Below are 11,057 nucleotides of genomic sequence, written 5' to 3'. Positions count from 1 at the left end.
TATGACGTCCGGCAAGAGAATGGAGCATAGAAAATGACTTGACCCTCAAAACAAGAAAAACATTATTGGCTAAATAACTGAAATATTCCTATGGTAAAGGAAAATAATCTCAAAATATTACTCCTCTCAAAGCCGCTTAAAAATTACACAGATCACAAATGAAAATTCATAAATGGATCATTTTTTTAATATAAATTTATTAAAATAATTTACTTTTTTAACAAATGTATTTTTTTTTTGTTGATTGAATAATTTATGAAATAATAAATTAATAAAATAATAATTAATATTATATTAAAAAAATATTATTTATTGAAAAAGTGTAGACTCTGGGAGGGAGTACTACTTTGCATACCAGAAAATAGAAACGATTTTTTTTTATACCGAATTCACTTTAACTCTTCTGTATCCTTATAAATATTTTTGGATTTTTAAGTGATTAAAAATTAGTAAACATTTAAATTAATCCTGATTTTGGAAGGAACTGTGATATTAGTTCTTAAAACTAAAAAATTAATGTCATTTTTTTTATGTATAAAACTCAACTATCTAATTTATTATGATTAAAAAATATAATTATTTTAGTTAATAATAATAAAGTTATGTTATTTATATTTTTTTCTTATAAATTTATTTTTATATTATTTTTTTTCTAATTAATACTTATAAAATTTTTAATCAATTAGAGTATATGTCTTATACACAAAGTAGTATTCTACTCACTAAAATTTTGAATCTTGAACATCTTTGTTAAAGGATGTTAATCGTTATAACTTGTGTCAATTAATATTGATAAAATAATTAATATATGAGACAATATAAATTAGGTTGGTTTTATATAAAATAATGGATAATTATTTTAAAGTGAGTATTATAAATAGAAATGGAGGTAATATATAGAAGATATCTCCAAAAGTACAAATCCATGATATATTAGTCTAAAACTCATATATATATATATATATATATATATATATATATATATATATATGACTAAAATAATAATATTAATTTATATTTAGGAGTCAACATGACAATAAGTAGTTAAATTCAATGACTTAATTGGTATTTTAAAAACTTATTTAACAACTTTTTAATTTTAGGGATCAAATTGACAATGAATTCCTTTGACTCATTTATAAGCTAATTTGATCAAAATAAGTTTATTTGATACACAAGTTTATTTTAGAGACTTATAGCTTATTCTTATAAGATAAGTTAATTGAAGTAGCTTAAGAACTCTTATTTTTTTTCTTTATTTATCTTCACTAGTTTACTTAAAAAAAAACTATCATTTTTAATTTATAAATCACTTTAACAACATGCTTTTATCTCACCCTCGTTATTAAATAAATGAACATGTCTTTTAATATTAATTAGTCAATTAGTTTAACAACTATTTTAATCAATCAGTTCAATTAATTAAATTATAAACTTTTAACTTTTCAACTCATAACTTGTAAACTTTCGGTTAATTTATAAACTAATTTTACCAACATATCTTTAGTAAGACATTTGGGAAATTTATAAGCTTCTTTGAACAATTTATAATCTAATTTAATCAAAATAAATTTATTTGATACATTTATTTTTGTAAATTAATTGAAATAGCTTATAACTAATAAGATCATAATTATTTTTCTCGTTAATTTATTTATTTAGTTTTTAAAATTATTCTTTCACTCATCATTAAATAAGTGTATTGTTTTATATTAATCAGCTAGTTTATTATTAACTAAATCCTTCCAATTTAATTAGTTAGATTAGTTATAAGCATCTAGTTTTTCAACTCCAAACTTATAATCTAATTTTACTAAGCACTTTCCGAGTCTTCAAAATTGATAGACTAAAACGGATGTTTACTTGATTAAAAATACATATTAATATAAAATAATCATAATATAATAATCAATAATCAAATTAAATTAAATAATAACATAAAATTTTATTATGGGTGCATTCTAGTAATACAACTAGATTATATTGAATGGAATTTTCAGCTGTGGTTTATTTATAATTAAGTTGGTTAATTTAACCTAAAAAATTTCTTAGGATTTATTTTAACCTAAAAATCACTGTCCACGTGAAATGTTTAAAAACTTTCAAAGTTAACCCCCTCCTCTCCTTCAAAGGCACAGCTAGTAATGGTAAAAGGGATATTTATAAGAAATTATTAAAATATGTAAAGTGCGTCAGCTGTAAAAAATTTGTTAAAAAATTTAAATACGATAGATAAAAAAAATCTAAAATTTAATTCTTGAATAGTGTTAATTATGTCTAAATACTAAAATTATCCAAAACCGAGTACTTGTGTAAAGACGGTACCTAGACTAAACCGAGAAAAAATAAGTCTTAGGACCATTTCAACAAGAGGATAGCATAAACACACTAATTAAGCGTTCACCCCAAGAAAATAAATACATATTGCGATAAACTCTCATCGTACAACTAACATACTAAGTGTGAAATTAGATTTATACTTTTTAAGTAAAATCTTACGTGGTGTAAAAAAAAAGAGCAAAGTCTTACGTGTGGGTTATGTGAATCATAAATATGTGGTGTAATGATAAATTTTATATTTACATATATATATATATATATATATATATATATATATATATATATATATATATATATATATAATTTAGTGAGTTAAGTTCTCTAGAAGACATGTACAATTAACATGTCTTTAATTTAACATAATTTAGACTTTAAATTCTTAAGTACGATCATAAATTCAAGTTGTAAATGAAAAAAAAAAATGATTGAAATAAACATTTTTTTATCAAAGATAATTAATCAAGTTTTTTAATAAAAAATAATCATCGACAAAATTAATTGATAGTTTATATCATGAATAATATGGTGTTAAAAAAAACATGCAACTTTGTTTATTTTTATTTTAAAAATAAAAATTTCTCAGCTGGTTTAGAAAATTAAAGAGAAACAAAACAAAAAATAAAGAAAAAAGAGAAAATAAACATGAAAAAAAGTATATAGTTAAGTTTCATATAGATTTTAACCTAATCTCAAAATGACTACGACCTTTTTGTATATATATATATATATATATATATATATATATAATCACCTCTTAACATTTTTTATATATTTATTAAAGTGTAATTAAATTAAATAGTTCTATTAAATGTTATATATATTTATAAAAATATATTTATTAGACGTGTGACTTTTCATATTAAAAAATTATTAAGAAAATTGGCATTAAAATTTTAAGTACATAAAATATGTACTATATTATATTTCAAATATTTCCTTATTTTTCAATATTATTATTTACAACAAAATTAATTAACAAACAAACTGACAATAAAAAAATATATTAATATTATACAGATAAATATAAATTGACGAATATCTATAAAATATTTTATTTATTGATTTTAAGTTAAAATATAAAAATAAACTATAATAAATTATTTTAAAATTTAATTAAATATCAAAAGTATTCTTAGTATAATAAAAATACTAAAATTGAAATTCACATTAGAATAATTTAAAATTACTTTTTTTTTGTATATTGATTATTTAATTTAAGAGTATTTCCTCGGTGTACTTAATTTTACTTTGTGCATTTAGTTATAGATTGATTTTTTTTTTGATGTCGTAGTTATAGATTGAATTTTATTTATTATAAATCATATATTAAATAAAAATAAAACACGTATTATACAATTTATACCGTCTTTTATATTTGTAGAAAAAATAAAAAAAAATTATTTCGATTTTCACCTTTTAAATCTATTTTATCCTTTTATGCATATTATAAATGGTTTTATTCTTTTTTTATTTTCTATTTAATATTTATTCTCTCATTTATTTTTCTTTTGACTTTTTATGTGGCTAAATTTGTAACGACCCGGCTGGTCACTACACACGGCACAGCACACCGGAATCATCAGACAGAAAAGAATAAGTATATAAATATAAAATCTAGAATATATATATATATATATATATATATACAAGGTCCCAATCCGGCTAGAGTTAGAGTGTACAAAATAAAAATACATTCAGCAAATGCTAACTAAGTAGCTAACTACATCAAAAGAATAAAACTTCATCTGCCAGCTGTAGACCTTCCTCAGCAAACACCAACATAATCCTGCACTGCTCCTATACATAGTATGATCATTGCAGTCCAAACCACATGGAAACAACAAAAGGTAAGCTAGTGAAAAAAAGAATCAGCATGCATATAAAAAATATATGAATGATAAGCAACTACAGCTATCAGCACATCAGTCAGCTAAACAACATCAGCTTTAAATATCACAGCATTCAGCAATAACAACACCGACTTAGCGGCTATAACAGCACCACAATAGTGGCTAATAACAGCACCGACATAGCGGCTATAATAGTACCACAATAGTGGCTAATAACAGCACCGACATAGCGGCTATAACAGCACCACAATAGTGGCTAATAACAGCACCGACATAGCGGCTATACTAGCATACAACTCAGCATTAAACAGCACAGCAAAATTAGCATACAGCATAGCCAAACCACAGCTCACAGCACAACTTAAACATCCTACTTCATCAATACATCTCACAGCACAGCATATTCATCAATTCCAGCTCATACTTAGCATAAATCAACACTTGACAGCATATAGTGAAATCTCATTTCCGCGCCCAGCGCACTCATGGTTGCGCCCAGCGCGGTACAACTAGAGAGCACCAGGGGACCAGCGCGCCCAGCGCAAGCGTGCCCGCGCCTGGCGTGACCCAGCCAGAGAGCCCAAAGCTCACATGCGCCTAGCGCAATTCCAATTGCGCCCAGCGCACCCAGGCAGAGACTCTAAGGAGTCTCACGCGCCCGACGTGCCCAAACCCAAGGCAGAGACCTCCCAAGGTCTCGCACCCAGCACAATTCAAATTGCGCCCGGCGCCCCCATGGCAGAGACTCCCAAGGAGTCTCCACGCTCAGCGCGACAATGGTCGCGCCCAACGCAGAACCAGAACCCCAAACATGTCACTTACTGATATCGCGCCCGGCGCGGTCCAAGTCACGCCCAGCGTGGGCCATCCAAAGACTCCCACTCTCAAGCTTGCCCGACGCATACACCACTGCGCCCGACGGGCTTGCCTAAATGGGGTTTTCTGATGGTCGCGCGCCCGGCGCGAAGAATGGCGCTCAGCGCGAAACTCAGCAGCAACTCTCAACTTTTGAAAAACTTCACCAAATCCTGCAAACTCAACCAGAAAACAACATGCAAACCATCCAAAAGCTCACATTTTCATCAAACATCCCAAAAATACCATCTTTTCACACATGCAACCATTAGAATTCAAAAACCCAAATTTCTTCAAGAAACCTAAAAACACCCGAAAACGAGTTCCTTCAAATTTCAGCCAAGAATCAGCCATTCACAATCATCAGATGAGTGCTATGACTCATTTACAACCAAAGGACAATAGAATCTAGCTTCCCTTACCTCGGTGAAGAACTCCGAGCTCCAGGAAGAAGAAAATGAAGAAGAAGAGAAGCTTTAAAGTGAACGGAAAAGAACCAGCTTGAGAAATTAGCTCACACCCCCACTAGCATCTTCAGCCATCAAGAATCACCACACGTAAAAGAGAGAAAAGAAGAAGTGAGAGTTTTGAGAGTGAAAGAGAGTTAGAGCAAGTGAGAGAAAAAAGGGAGGGGAAAGGGTTTCACAAAATTTATAGCTGATAATTATGATTTTTGTTTTCTATTCAATCTTCCTCTTTTTTTCAATATTTATTTTTAATAAAAATTCATAAAGACACTAAGTGTCTATTAATATTATATAAAATAAGTGTGTTTCTATTTAATCTTTATTTATCCTTGTTTCTTTTAAGTTTTTATATGCCAAAATTTATTGCTGGTAATTATGATTTTTGTTTTCTAGTCAATCTTTCTACTGTGATTTTATTTGTAATTATTATTATTATTATTATTATTATTATTTGTTAAGAGAGAAAATAACTTATAATATAAATGAAGTTTGGTCGAGTAGAAGAGACTAGTATTTACAAATTATGATTTTTTATATATAGAAAAATCTCTACATTCAGTTTCTATCCATATCTCAAGCAATTGTCTCCAAATGAAGATTCATGTAGAGAAAAAAAGTTATCATAAATTTTAAGTACCATTAATTAATATTTATTATTATGATTGAAGTGAGATTATGTATGACATTTACATATTTAATACCATTAAATAGCTATGAACTCTTTTTTTATTTTTATTTTAAGAATTATAATGATGTCATAGTTGAAACTTAAAATTTTATATATACTATTTGAATCTTTCGATTATTAGGATGATTGTAATAATTTTATTTATGAACTCCTTAATATGAATTTTGACATATTTTATTTTTACACATAACTTGATTATAATATTGATAATTTATTTTAACAATTTTTTTTATGTGTCACATATATCTTTTATCAAAGGCAATTATGATATAGCATATTGATAATTAGCTTTATTGGTATTAACAAAAAATCCATATATTTCAGTAAAATGTGTATCAATAATGAATTAATTATAATTATCTATAATTTTTTAAAAATATATATAATTATTAGCTGATTTTTGTTGTTGTATTTTTAACTATTTTTTCCATATTTGTATAAATTTCAGAGAGTATTAATCTGCTATAACAGTATGCTATACTGGTTACTGTGATGAATACTAATTCCATACTACTCATGTAATAATAGATAAACAGTTGAAATATCATTTACAATTATAAATAAGAAAGTTTCATCATATGTATTTAATGGTAAACTTTTTTGACTTTAGAATATAAAAAAATGGTTGAACTAGTTTTAAAATAAAAGATACTATATATATAAGTTATTGATAACTCCAAAAAAAAAAAAAAATTGCGTGATGTTAGTAGTACTTAATATATTAAAACCCCTCACAAATAAATAAATAAAAATCAGGAGTGTTGGTCTACGTTTCTGAATATAAATATTGTAGAAGAAGCACTCTGGAATTGGAGGTTTTGACAGTGGGGAACATGACCCTTGAGATACGCAAGGGTCCCTTAAGTCAATTTGTTAATAAATTGAAATTAGAAATAATATCTTGAATTCTTAAAAATTACATATTATGTGTAGGGTTTTAGATTATTAAGTGTGAGTAACATAAATTGTAGAAAAAATGATTAGTGAGGCATATTAGTGTAGCAGTGACGGTGAGGAACGGCAATGTCAAGAATTTGATCCTTGTTGCTCCAATCGCTTTCAGCCAACTACAGAATCATACTCCACACAATATAAAATATAATGTTCCAGACAAATAATGACTAATTTGTTTAAAATTATTTTTTTTAAAATGACTAATATAATAATAAATTGAAAATTAATAATAATATATTTTATAAGATTTTAATAATTATATATTTATCAATATAAAATATTTCACATTGTCAATCAATCGAAAAACTATTCTTAATATGACATTTAAGCCTATAATTAATGGTAGTAGTTTATACTTGGATGACTAGGATTTTTTTTTAATATTATTTATATAGATATTTTATTATTGTCTATGTATTTATTCAAGTTACTTTTCTCTCATTTTCTTACTTTTATATGTATTTTTTTCTGCTTATTTTTTTCGTGTGTTGTTCTATTTCTTTTTTACTTGAAATATTTTTTCACTTATTTGCTCCAACAATTTGCATCGTATTGTTGACCCACACTTGGTAAATTTTTTGCATGTGTTGTTTACACTCTTGAATGACTTTTCTCTTCGAAATTTTCCACTCTTTTTTTCCATTTAAATTATTTCCCCGTTGTTTGTTTATTTAAATAATGTTGGCATCATTTTGCATAATTTTTTTTTACTTATTTGAATAATTATTTTCTCGTTTCATAATGTTTTTCGAGTTTAAATATTGTTAAATTTAATTAAGAAACAAATTTGATAAATACAAATTAAAATTGATAAAAAGATTTTAAAAATTTTATTAAAATCACTCTTATTGATGAAAAGTTCCTGAAACACTTTTATTAAAGAAAAATTCTGAAAGAAAATTATGCATATGATAATTATTTTTATTTATATAAAGAATGGTTATTGATAATTTATTTTTTAAATAGTAAAATATAGTTTTAAAATAAATATCATAAATACAAATCAAAATAAATAAGTAGTTAAAAAATCTCTAATGTCTCTCATTGAATAAAACAGTTAAAAACACAATTTAAAAAAAAAAATCATAAAACCCACTTTTGATAGCTAGGTTGATTTCCATATGCATAAACAGGACATAAGTTAACTTAAAACCTTATTTATTTAAAAAGAAAGAAAACCTTTTTTCTTCCATCGTTTGTTTAAAAGTAACAATGTATAGCAACGGAAGTATGTAATTTCCATGGAACCAACCAGATTTTCGTTCCCCCCATGGCAGGAGTGAAATTGCTTATACAATGAAAGTGTTGATCTATGCTTATAACCTTCTTTGCATGCATGGAATTGCTTTTATGAGAGGAAACATTTTTCTATTATAATATTAAAAGAATAAATTTGTCTTTCGATATATTTCTCTCTTTTTTTTTTTTCTTTTTCTTTTCAATCAAACCACATAAGTGAAAGAATTTTGTTTCTTTTTTAATTTCATCAATCTAAACAACATATTTTTTAATGAAAATTGATTCATATATTTGTTGTTATTTGATTTGTTATCTAAAGAAAGTGTGAGAGTGAGTTGGTAAGGTAAAAGGGGTGTTGAAGGCAATATATTGACTATTGAGAAGAAAAGAAGAAGGAGGAGTGGGCCCATTCTGCACGTACAGGGCCAAGGGGCCCATTGTCAAACGTAAGTGGATAAGTAGATAAGGTTGGAGCTCTCGAATGCGACCTCTCTTTATGCCTATTATTACTTTCCATACATACCTATTTCTCCAATAGCTTCTATTATATACTATATCGACTATATAACTTTTTAATTTTTCATATTATCCCAACCTTAATACTATTAATTATGTGTATATCATTCTTGATAGGATGATGATCACAAGTTTCAAAATTTTTAATATCCTTGCACTTCAATTAATTTAAATGAATAAATCTCTGAAATATACTAACTCTTTTTGTTTAATTATTCTACAACTTATTTTAATTTACATTCCGTATTTTCAAAAACAAATAATTAAGTGTTTACTGGTTAATAGTAATTAAAGCTCCGTCAAATTTTACTTCTCTATGCCATTTCTCTTTTTCTTGGTTATATCCTCCGCCTACTACTCTCTTATTTTGACTGAAAAGTTATAAGCTACACAGCCATATTAATTCTACTAATGAGATATTAAATGAGTTTTTTAGTCTAAGTTTATACCTATTAAATATTTCTTAATCTATGTTTATCTTTAAAGCACTAAAGAAACGGGATGGTGCTGGGTGTATTAAATTGAAACAACCTATCTCAAAGTATAGATAAACATCCATTAATTTAAGATTTTAAGTGATTAACAGTTGAATAAATCATTATACTTCAATTATCTATATTTTTAAACAGGTACTTATGATTAATCAACAAAAATAAATGTTAATTGACGAGTAAGGGTCTAATTAAAAAACAAAAAATATAAGGGCCTTGTTATAAAAATTCAAAACTTACAAGAATTTCAATAAAAAACAATAAATTAATATAGGTAGATTCATTCTTTTTTCCTTCATTTTTCCTTTTTATAAGTTGTTCCATGTGAAATCACATGTGACACTTCTGACTGTTTTATAGTAGTATTTAATTAACACAGAACTTGTTGAGGCAACGCCATGTGAAAATTAGAGAGCGTTCCAAGTTTTAACTGCTACTCATCAGTTTGTTTAAAGAACCAATTATTATAGTCATTGTTCAGAATTAATAGGATTTAGGAAGTTCTGCGAACCTTTATGTCGCACCACACAACGTGAAGGCCATTTAGTGATTAGATCAAGATGCTAAATCTTGCACAATAATTGAGGGTACATGGTTGATGCTTCAGCTTCACACACCTTGTTCTACTAATTAACAAACAAATTGTCCTACTGAAGAAGCAATAATTTCCATTAATTCCACCAGAATGAAACTCGTACGTGTCGTGAAATTTGAGTATAGATAGATGGTAGTGTTTGCAAGATTTGAAAACCGAAGCCATAAACGGATAATTTATTGTTTGCAAAACAAGGGTGGAGGGGGTCCTTACATATGTTCCATTACGTGACAAGAGCATGTGCAGGTAGCAGTAAGTTTGTGGGGTGCTTCGTGTTTGGATATGAAGACGGTGTTTCTGTCGTCTTATTAGGTTTGTGCTCAATTGTACAGAACAAGGGATATGGATAAGAGGTTTTTTTTCTTCATGAAAATGGTAAGATGTGGCATATATGATATATGTTACTACTTATTATAGTGTGTATGAGTTGGCGAGTAATGAAAGGAAGCCATCACTTTATCAATTTGCGGAGGAACTGGTTTTCGGGTCCAATGTTTTGCTCTGGTGGTTTTTTCTTTATTTACTTACAAGCCACACTTCTATGTTGTGTGTAATAAATCTGCCTAACTAAGCAATCGTATTGATTAGGAAACATATGATTTGTTAATGTTAATAGTCTTTGTGTTTGGTTTCATCTTTCAACTAATGTTTAGGTACAAAGTCATTCACTTCAATTTTATTTTATATATTTTAGATTAGATCGATTAATTGATTTTTATTTGCTTTTTTCATAGATAATATATGTATTGAATATATATAAATAAATGATCTTGCTCATATGCTAATTGAACAATACACACAGAAAAATGTTATTTTTCTTGCTGACAAAATTTAAATAGTAATAAGACTATAAAAGATATATTAGTATAATAATTTCATAAAAAAATTGCTTATATGAATTAATAAAAAATAAAATAATAAAACTTTGAAGTTTTCATTCCAACTTTGTTGTCAATCTGTTGAAAAATTTGATTAATTATCTTTAATGAAATCTCTCTTTTCAATTATGTTTTTTTTTTATAAACCTCAAACTTGGTAACCGGTAAATTCTAAATCTTAAAT

The 11,057-nt window shown here is 26.7% G+C and overlaps 1 long non-coding RNA gene across 1 annotated transcript; it reads right to left on the bottom strand.

Annotated features, from left to right (window-relative positions):
• Positions 1 to 3,550: 3,550 nt before the first annotated feature.
• Positions 3,551 to 10,554, bottom strand: LOC145958417 (uncharacterized). The gene is made up of 3 exons (XR_014434189.1): positions 9,912 to 10,554; positions 5,468 to 5,577; positions 3,551 to 4,137 (listed from the first exon to the last, which is right to left on the bottom strand). It is a non-coding gene; the product is annotated as an uncharacterized LOC145958417 (long non-coding RNA).
• Positions 10,555 to 11,057: the final 503 nt, after the last annotated feature.

Source organism: Cajanus cajan, chromosome 5 (genome assembly GCF_000230855.2).
Source record: "Cajanus cajan strain Asha chromosome 5, NIPB_CcT2T_4, whole genome shotgun sequence".
NCBI classification, from domain to species: domain Eukaryota; kingdom Viridiplantae; phylum Streptophyta; class Magnoliopsida; order Fabales; family Fabaceae; genus Cajanus; species Cajanus cajan.
Note: the sequence above shows the minus strand (reverse complement) of the source record. Positions and strands in the feature narration are given on the sequence as shown.